At 51.2% G+C, this 10,245-nt stretch overlaps 2 long non-coding RNA genes across 2 annotated transcripts; one reads left to right on the top strand and one right to left on the bottom strand.

Moving 5' to 3' along the window:
• Positions 1-805: 805 nt before the first annotated feature.
• Positions 806-1,346, bottom strand: LOC146859303 (uncharacterized). The gene is made up of 3 exons (XR_014979760.1): positions 1,204-1,346; positions 1,012-1,101; positions 806-892 (listed from the first exon to the last, which is right to left on the bottom strand). It is a non-coding gene; the product is annotated as an uncharacterized LOC146859303 (long non-coding RNA).
• Positions 1,347-2,470: 1,124 nt separating this feature from the next.
• Positions 2,471-3,730, top strand: LOC146859302 (uncharacterized). Its single transcript, XR_014980083.1, has 5 exons — positions 2,471-2,572; positions 2,670-2,731; positions 2,834-2,923; positions 3,043-3,084; positions 3,195-3,730. It is a non-coding gene; the product is annotated as an uncharacterized LOC146859302 (long non-coding RNA).
• Positions 3,731-10,245: the final 6,515 nt, after the last annotated feature.

Raw genomic sequence — 10,245 nt, 5'->3', positions numbered from 1 at the left:
GACGGGGCAACTGTGCAGGGGGAGCACGCTTTCTTAGCCTCGGCTGGAGCATGGGGCGTGCTCCTGGGGTCAGATATCCCCCTCCTACACTCTGCTTAGCCCAGGACTGGGAGAACAAAGATGCACCAATGCTGATAAGTCATTCAAAATATCAATTCAACGTGGAAGATAACATAAAACGACCACGAGAGTACTATTTAATAGTATTTATTTCATAAAGTTTTTTATCTGTTTTGTGTGGGACACACTTTTTTGTTTTTTAGGTACACAAATCAAAAGCCGTCAACAATTTATAATGCATGAACAATAAAAACATTTTTAAACAAACAAGAATTTTTTTAACAAGGCCACCTTTTTTGAATGCGGGACTAGATAACACTGATCTGCCAAGAAGACAGACATGAAACTTGAAACAAACATTCATACACCACTCCTCAAACACACTTACACACAATCAGACACATTTTCCTTCGGTAACCTATTCATTTATCTTCTTCTGATTTACCAAAAGGTCAAAAAAACCTGGTGGGATTTTAACAAAACTGTCTAGAGGTGCATAACAATAATTGTAAACCAATACTTCACAATTGAGAAAAATTCATTTGAATGCACCAATCTTTATGTTTTATTGACACCAGTGTTTGTTAACGCAAAACAACAGGTCGACGCGTTTCGAACCCCTTATCCTTGATTGGGGTGGGGGGGGATGGTTCTCCTCAGGACCAAGACTCTACAATACAAAAGAGAAGGGTGTAACTACACCAAAATTAACGTTCAAAAAACGCTCAAAAACGCAAAAGTCTCAGCTTCAGCAGGCTAGTGAATAAAACCAAATAAACACAAATCTTACCCGAGTGGCAGGGTGACTCAAACCTTTTTCAAACTTGACCAACTAAAAGAGCAAGAATGAACTGTATCAGAACTGACATACATAGTGTCTGCATGGGACAAACTCAGAAATAAAATAAGATAAGAGTCAGGGAAGTCAGTACATAGACGTCGTTTACTCACAGCTGTGGCGAAAGTGTTTACTTTAGAGATAGATGAATTTCTTTTTGGAGATATTGACAAATCCCATGTTTGAAATGGAGCAGGGGAGCTCTATATACAAAAAAATAATAAAATGAAACTTAGATGTAGAGCATCAGCATGAATGAACAAGAAATAATAATAAGACTGTTACAGCTGTGGGAGGGAACATACCTTAGTTCTCCCTTTGACTCGTCATGCTGGAATCTCTAACAGTAGGGACGGCGACACCGAGTCTGCGTAGAACGAGAAGACGTGTTAATCAAGGTTGATCCGTACCCTAAAGAACTAGTCCGATACTGACGGGAAGGAAAGAAAAGTCCGTGCAGTTACCTTGTACACGACGGTGAGCGCTTGTCTTGCGACAGGATGCGGAACTTTTGCCCAGTGATTCCTTCCGTCTAGCTGTTAAATGGAATTCTGGGTAGTGCGAAGTTATGGGAAATGTAGTTTAGGAACTGGTGAAATCGGCCAAGAAGAGAGCCTTCTGGACTCCCAGAGAAACATTATTAACAAAAAGAGAAAGATCTTCCACAGAACGCCAGGTATTCGTCACCACTTTCTGCCCTAATTCTAATCAAATGAGAAAGGTAATCCACCAGAATTGGCATCTTATCCTAAATTTGGATTCCACCTTGGGGTCGGTCCCCTTGTTTGCTTTTAAAAGAGATAAGAATGTGGCTAATCATATTGTCAGGGCAGCACTGGATAAAGTACCTCAACCTTCATTAAGACAAATGTTGGGTCTCACACCCATAACAGGCCACCACAAATGTGGCACGTGTTCTTGCTGTGACCAAACCATTGGAGGATCTCTATTCTCCCACAAAGGTATCCACTGGAAGCATGAAACTGTCTCTAACTGCAGGACGAAATATTTCATATATGGGATTCTTTGCCCGTGCGGAAAGCTATACTTTGGAAAAACAAACCAGGAGGTGCGCCATCGGATCACACAACATAAATCCCGGATAAGGAAAAACGTTGAGACAGCTCCTCTTGTTAACCATTGGCACAAAAAGGCACATGTCGAACAAGATCTCCGTTGGACGGTGATCTCAAAGGTCGAACGTAACCCTAGAGGAGGAGACCTGGAGTTAAAACTGTCGCAACGCGAAGCGATGCTAATTGTTAAATTCGATACTTCCATCAATGGCCTCAACGAACTGTCCGAGATTTATAGACTGTAATGGGATAGTCCTTCCCTTTATTTTGCCTTGAAGCCACTTCCACAAGCTTGGTTTCCCCAAGATTTTCCCTGCACTTCTAGAGATTTTTAAAAAATTCACTTTGAGCATGCTCCACAACATCTAATCCTTTCAGATTCAACCCCATGGATTTTTTTACACTATGGTGCAGTAGTTGCTTGCACTATGAACCCCCAACTCTTTTTAAGGCCGTTACAAGTTCAGTTGCAGTTCCTAAACTACATTTCCCATAACTTCGCACTACCCAGAATTCCATTTAACAGCCAGACGGAAGGAATCACTGGGCAAAAGTTCCGCATCCTGTCGCAAGACAAGCGCTCACCGTCATGTACAAGGTAACTGCACGGACTTTTCTTTCCTTCCCGTCAGTATCGGACTAGTTCTTTAGGGTACGGATCAACCTTGATTAACACGTCTTCTCGTTCTACGCAGACTCGGCGCCGCCGTCCCTACTGTTAGAGATTCCAGCATGACGAGTCAAAGGGAGAACTAAGGTATGTTCCCTCCCACAGCTGTAACAGTCTTATTATTATTTCTTGTTCATTCATGCTGATGCTCTACATCTAAGTTTCATTTTATTATTTTTTTGTATATAGAGCTCCCCTGCTCCATTTCAAACATGGGATTTGTCAATATCTCCAAAAAGAAATTCATCTATCTCTAAAGTAAACACTTTCGCCACAGCTGTGAGTAAACGACGTCTATGTACTGACTTCCCTGACTCTTATCTTATTTTATTTCTGAGTTTGTCCCATGCAGACACTATGTATGTCAGTTCTGATACAGTTCATTCTTGCTCTTTTAGTTGGTCAAGTTTGAAAAAGGTTTGAGTCACCCTGCCACTCGGGTAAGATTTGTGTTTATTTGGTTTTATTCACTAGCCTGCTGAAGCTGAGACTTTTGCGTTTTTTTAACGTTAATTTTGGTGTAGTTACACCCTTCTCTTTTGTATTGTAGAGTCTTAGTCCTGAGGAGAACCCCCCCCCCCCCAATCAAGGATAAGGGGTTCGAAACGCGTCGACCTGTTGTTTTGCGTTAACAAACACTGGTGTCAATAAAACATAAAGATTGGTGCATTCAAATTAATTTTTCTCAATTGTGAAGTATTGGTTTACAATTATTGTTATGCACCTCTAGACAGTTTTGTTAAAATCCCACCAGGTTTGTTTGACCTTTTGGTAAATCAGAAGAAGATAAATGAATAGGTTACCGAAGGAAAATGTGTCTGATTTGCGTGTAAGTGTGTTTGAGGAGTGGTGTATGAATGTTTGTTTCAAGTTTCATGTCTGTCTTCTTGGCAGATCAGTTTTGTCTAGTCCTGCCTTCAAAAAAGGTGGCCTTGTTAAAAAAATTCTTGTTTGTTTAAAAATGTTTTTAGTGTTCATGCATTATAAATTGTTGACGGCTTTTGATTTGTGTACCTAAAAAACGAAAAAGTGTGTCCCACACAAAACAGATTAAAAACTTTATGAAATAAATACTATTAAATAGTACTCTCGTGGTCGTTTTATGTTATCTTCCACGTTGAATTGATATTTTGAATGACTTATCAGCATTGGCGCATCTTTGTTCTCTCAGTTATTGGGCTCAGCCTTGCTGATTAGAGCCACACCCATATTTGTCCCTAGCCCAGGACTGGGCGTCTGTGCAGGGGGAGCACGCTTTCTTAGCCTCGGCTGGAGCATGGGGCGTGCTCCTGGGGTCAGATATCCCCCCTCCTACACTCTGCTTAGCCCAGGACTGGGCGTCTGTGCAGGGGGAGCACGCTTTCTTAGCCTCGGCTGGAGCATGGGGCGTGCTCCTGGGGTCAGATATCCCCCCTCCTACACTCTGCTTAGCTCAGGACAGGGCGTCTGTGCAGGGGGGTTGGGAGCACGCTTTCTTAGCCTCGGCTGGAGCATGGGGTGTGCTCCTGGGGTCAGATATCCCCCTCCTACACTCTGCTTAGCCCAGGACTGGGCGTCTGTGCAGGGGGAGTACGCTTTCTTAGCCTCGGCTGGAGCATGGGGTGTGCTCCTGGGGTCAGATATCCCCCCTCCTACACTCTGCTTAGCCCGGGACCGGGCATCTGTGCAGGGGGAGTACGCTCTCTTAGTACCAGCTGGAGCATCAGTCCTGCTGCTGCGGTTAGACATCCCACACTCTGCTTAGCTCAGGACAGGGTGTCTGTGCAGGAGGGTTGGGAGTACGCTTTCTTAGCCTCGGCTGGAGCATGGGGTGTGCTCCTGGGGTCAGATATCCCCCCTCCTACACTCTGCTTAGCCCAGGACTGGGAGTCTGTGCAGAGGGAGTATGCTTTCTTAGCCTAGGCTGGAGCATGGGGCGTGCTCCTGGGGTCAGATATCCCCCTCCTACACTCTGCTTAGCCCGGGACTGGGCGTCTGTGCAGGGGGAGTACGCTCTCTTAGTACCAGCTGGAGCATCAGTCCTGCTGCTGCGATTAGACATCCCACACTCTGTTTAGCTCAGGACAGGGTGTCTGTGCAGGGGGGTTGGGAGTACGCTTTCTTAGCCTTGGCTGGAGCATGGGGTGTGCTCCTGGGGTCAGATATCCCCCCTCCTACACTCTGCTTAGCCCAGGACTGGGCGTCTGTGCACGGGGAGTACGCTTTCTTAGCCTCGGCTGGAGCATGGGGTGTGCTCCTGGGGTCAGATATCCCCCCTCCTACACTCTGCTTAGCCCAGGACTGGGCGTCTGTGCAGGGGGAGCACGCTTTCTTAGCCTCGGCTGGAGCATGGGGCGTGCTCCTGGGGTCAGATATACCCCCTCCTATACTCTGCTTAGCCAAGGACTGGGCCTCTGTGCAGGGGAGTACGCTTTCTTAGCCTCGGCTGGAGCATGGGGTGTGCTCCTGGGGTCAGATATCCCCCCTCCTACACTCTGCTTAGCCCAGGACTGGGCGTCTGTGCAGGGGGAGCACGCTTTCTTAGCCTCGGCTGGAGCATGGGACGTGCTCCTGGGGTCAGATATCCCCCCTCCTACACTCTGCTGAGCCCAGGACTGGGCGTCTGTGGAGGGGGAGCATGCTTTCTTCGCCTCAGCTGGAGCATGGGGCGTGCTCCTGGGGTCAGATATCCCCCTCCTACACTCTGCTTAGCCCGGGACGGGGCAACTGTGCAGGGGAGCACGCTTTCTTAGCCTCGGCTGGAGCATGGGGCGTGCTCCTGGGGTCAGATATCCCCCTCCTACACTCTGCTTAGCCCGGGACTGGGTGTCTGTGCAGGGGGAGCACGCTTTCTTAGCCTCGGCTGGAGCATGGGGCATGCTCCTGGGGTCAGATATCCCCCTCCTACACTCTGTTTAGCCTGGGACTGGGCGTCTGTGCAGGGGGAGCACGCTTTCTTAGCCTCGGCTGGAGCATGGGGCGTGCTCCTGGGGTCAGATATCCCCCTCCTACACTCTGCTTAGCCCGGGACTGGGCGTCTGTGCAGGGGGAGTACGCTCTCTTAGTACTAGCTGGAGCATCAGTTATGCTGCTGCGGTTAGACATCCCACACTCTGCTTAGCTCAGGACAGGGCGTCTGTGCAGGGGGGTTGGGAGTACGCTTTCTTAGCCTCGGCTGGAGCATGGGGTGTGCTCCTGGGGTCAGATATCCCCCTCCTACACTCTGCTTAGCCCAGGACTGGGCGTCTGTGCAGGGGGAGTACGCTTTCTTAGCCTCGGCTGGAGCATGGGGTTTGCTCCTGGGGTCAGATATCCCCCTCCTACACTCTGCTTAGCCCAGGACTGGGCGTCTGTGCAGGGTGAGCACGCTTTCTTAGCCTCGGCTGGAGCATGGGGCGTGCTCCTGGGGTCAGATATACCCCCTCCTATACTCTGCTTAGCCAAGGACTGGGCCTCTGTGCAGGGGAGTACGCTTTCTTAGCCTCGGCTGGAGCATGGGGTGTGCTCCTTGGGTCAGATATCCCCCCTCCTACACTCTGCTTAGCCCAGGACTGGGCGTCTGTGCAGGGTGAGCACGCTTTCTTAGCCTCGGCTGGAGCATGGGGCGTGCTCCTGGGGTCAGATATCCCCCCTCCTATACTCTGCTTGGCCCAGGACTGGACGTCTGTGCAGGGGGAGTACGCTTTCTTAGTCCCGGCTGGAGCATCGGTCCTGCTGCTGCAGTCAGACATCCCACACTCTGCTTAGCCCAGGACTGGGCGTCTGTGCAGGGTGAGCATGCTTTCTTAGCCTCGGCTGGAGCATGGGGCGTGCTCCTGGGGTCAGATATACCCCCTCCTATACTCTGCTTAGCCAAGGAGTGGGCCTCTGTACAGGGGGAGTACGCTTTCTTAGCCTCGGCTGCAGCATGGGGCGTGCTCCTGGGGTCAGACACCCTCCCTCAATCCATCTCGCTCACTGCTTGGCCCAGCACTGGATGTCTGTGCATTGTTAGTATGCTTTCTTTCTGAGCACTGGCTGCAGCATCATTAGACTGCTGCTGGGATCCGACATCCCCCTCCCTCGCACACCCTGCGTGATCCAGCAGCCCTTGTCGTGTCCTCAAAAGGCTGGGCTTCCCCGCTTTGTAAGGACCCCCGCCGCCAGGGTGCAGCTCTGCACAGAAAGTCTCAAAGCCTGCACACGGCTCTCTCTCTCTAGGCTTGAACCCCCTGCTTGTGCCCACCCCGGCTGCGCCCAGGAGAGCTCACTCGTCCCAGAATGGAAAGCAGCGACACACTTCTCCAAAGGTGCCAAGGAATGTTTCACACCAGGAGCAAGAACTAGCTGGGGCTCTGGCGGCCGTGCAGAGGCGAGAAGAAGATTGTGAGGAGGGTAGAGAGCAAAGGGTGTGCTCGGCGGTGGGCGGCGCATCCATCAGAGAAACCCGCCTGACACTGCCCCCTCGGTGATGCACGCATTAAGGGATGTCAAACGTGCCACCGCCAGAAGCACAGGGCAGCCTTCTTCAGACGCCAGAAACAGAAGGTATATCCAGAGCTTTAAGTGAGCCGGATCCTGCCGATGCTCAGCACCGGCAGTTCTAAAACGCAGGTGCTGAGAAGGGTCTCTATCGGGCTCTTTAATTTTGCCCTCACCTTCAGTGTGAGAAGACAAATCTACTCTCTGCAGCAGTACCATCCTTTCCTGCCTTTGGTGAAAGTTCAAAGAGACTCGTTATATCTCTTTCACAGTCTCATCATTTCCGAATTGAAGCATTTTCAATATTCTATACAACAAAGCCATGGTTGTTGCTTATTATCTTATGCAATTAACAACCATTGGTAAAGTCAATAGTACTAGCTTGTTGTAGGTGTAATCAGGGCTTTAAGTGAGATGCAAAAACTGGGGGGGGGGGGGGTCTCTTAAAGTGGCGTGGCCAATGTAATTAAGGGCGTGGCTTAAAACGCCCAAGTTAAAAAATCTCCCCTCAACCCTCCCACTTTGTAAACCCGCGGCAGTTCTGTTTTTTTTACAGCGTGCGTGACACTGCAATTGTGTTCCCCGTCTTTTCTCCTGCTTTGCCCGTGCTTATTTTTTTTTACAGCGTGACTTTGCATTTTAAATCAATGCGATCTTTGTTAATAATAGATTTATCTTTCAGATGAAGTTGTATTATTTTTGTGCGGTATAGCCCTTGGAATCACTCACGCATGGGTACTCAGAAACTTTCTCTCGGGGGCCAAATTTACCGTGTGGTTTGTGGCTGAGGACCGCACCGGTGGGGTCAGAGGGGGAGGGGCGGCCTAAAGCAAATAAAAATGTGACCATGAGGTTGAACACAGGTCCCTGCAGCAGACGCCTTCGTCCACTGAGCCACCAGACCCAGCATACACACATCTCTCTCTCTTCCTCTCCCTCCCCCTCTTTCTCCCTCTCTCCCCCCCTCTCCCTCTCTCCCCCTCCCTCCCTCTCTCTCTCTCCCTGTCTCTCTCCCCCTGTCTCTCTCCCCCTGCCTCCCTCCCTCCGTCGCCCTCCCTCCGTCGCCCTCCTCCCTCTGTCTCCCTCCTCCCTCTGTCTCCTTCCTCCCTCTCTGTCTCCCTCCTCCCTCTGTCTCCCTCCTCCCTCTCTGTCACCCTCCTCCCTCTCTGTCTGTCTCCCTCTCTGTCTACCCCTCTGTCGCCCTCGCTCTGTCACCCTCCCTCTGTCTCTCTCCCTCCGTCTCTCTCCCTCTCCCTCCGTCTCCCTCCCTGTCTCCGTCTCCCTCCGTCTCTCTCCCTCTGTCTCCCTCCCTCCCTCCCTCCGTCTCCCTCCCTCCCTCCGTCTCCCTCACTCTGTCTCCCTCACTCTGTCTCCCTCCCTCTGTCTCCCTCCGTCTCCATCCCTCCCTGTCTCCCTTCCTCCCTCCCTCTCCCTCCCTCCCTCACTCTCCCTCCCTCTGTCTCCCTCCCTGTCTCCCTCCCTCCGTCTTCCTCCCTCCGTCTCCCTCCCTCCGTCTCTCTCTCTCTGTCTGACTCCATCCCTCTATCTCTCCCTGTCTCTCTCCCTCCCTCTGTCTCTTTCCCTCTCCCTCTGTCTCTCTCCCTCTGTCTCCCTCCCTGTCTCCCTCTCCCTCCCTGTCTCCCTCCCTTCCTCCGTCACCCTCCCTGTCTCCCTCCCTCTGTCTCTCTCCCGCCCTCTCCCTCCCTCTCCCTCCGTCTCTCTCCGTCTCCCTCCCTTCCTCTGTCTCCCTCCGTCTCCCTCCCTCCGTCTCTCTCTGTCTCCCCCCTCTATCTCTCCCTGTCTCTCTCCCTCTGTCTCCCTCCCTCTATCTCTCCCTGTCTCTCTCCCTCTGTCTCCCTCTCTGCCTTCCTCCGTCTCCCTCCGTCTCCCTCCCTCCGTCTCCCTCTGTCTCCCTCTCTCCCTCTGTCACCCTCCGTCTCCCTCCTTCTGTCTCCCTCTCTGCCTCCGACTCTCTCTTTCTGACTCCCTTCCTCTCCCTCCCTCTTCCTCCCTCCTTCTCTCTCTGCCTCCCTCCCTCTGTCTCCCCCAGACTGCGCCTCTCTGTCTCCCTCTCTCTGTCACCCTCTGTCAACCACTGTCTCCCTCTCCCTCCCTCTCCCTCCTTCCATCACCCTCTGTCATCTCACCCCATGTGTGTGTCAGCCGTCAGCCCGGGCTGAGACAGCTTCTCAGCGCGCTCACATAGCCAGGGCCGGACTGGGAACTGAAAGCAGCCGTGGCAATTTTTTCCAGAGCAGCCCCCATCCGGCACGCAACAAGCGAGCGCAGCGAGCGAGCCTGGCCACTACTAGGAGGGTTTGGGAGGATTCTCCCCCCAAGAAAATTTTGGAAAAAGACAGACCACAATGGTGCATTTTACAGCACATTTTTCATTTCAAATTTAAGTGTATTAACTTTTAAAGCACAGTAAATAGTATATGATGACCTTAAAGAACACCTGGTTATCCAGTCATTATGACTACAATTAAGACAGGTCAGGTGCCTCAGTGCCTGCCTGGTCACGAGGGGGGTGGTGGTAGACAGTGGGTGTGGCGCCAAAAGTAAGTGTACGCGGGCCGCAGCCTGCACGCACACGCACTGTGCAGTAGCTGGGTGGACTGGTATGGTAACTTGGGTTGAATTTAGTAGTGCGTGTGTGAGGCACATGCACTACTACATTCAATCCAACTACTGCACCACAGCACCTCTGTCTGTCTGTGTGGGTAAAAAGCACCACTGCCGTACGTGAGTGAGAGGTCACCTCACCAATGGCAGTGGTGCTTTTTCTCCGTAGAGCAGAGGCAGGAGTGCACACTGCACTGTGCATAGCTGCCAAGGTTTCAGATTGCTATGTGTGAGCTGCTTTGATGGTCTGTGACTAATAAAGTAATAAAAGGCAGAAAGTCAGTGTTAAAAAGGAATACGGCCTATTTGTATAGAGTCCTGTTTATCATGTCTAGGCTTTTGGAGAATCTTCCAACATTAGAAAGTGCCGGTATTATTCCCTGGGTAAGGTGGCAGCCGTACTGCTCTGTCCCTCGCTACCATATCCCACTCACAGCACAACTCACCGGTGACAAGTGCCCCTCATTGCCTAACTGCCAGGATGAGCGTCAGCGTTTCCTCACTGGGTTGGGCTAGGGGCGACCGGACGGTGTTCT

This window comes from Triturus cristatus, chromosome 3_2, assembly GCF_964204655.1.
Source record: "Triturus cristatus chromosome 3_2, aTriCri1.1, whole genome shotgun sequence".
In the NCBI taxonomy this organism is placed as follows: domain Eukaryota; kingdom Metazoa; phylum Chordata; class Amphibia; order Caudata; family Salamandridae; genus Triturus; species Triturus cristatus.
Note: the sequence above shows the minus strand (reverse complement) of the source record. Positions and strands in the feature narration are given on the sequence as shown.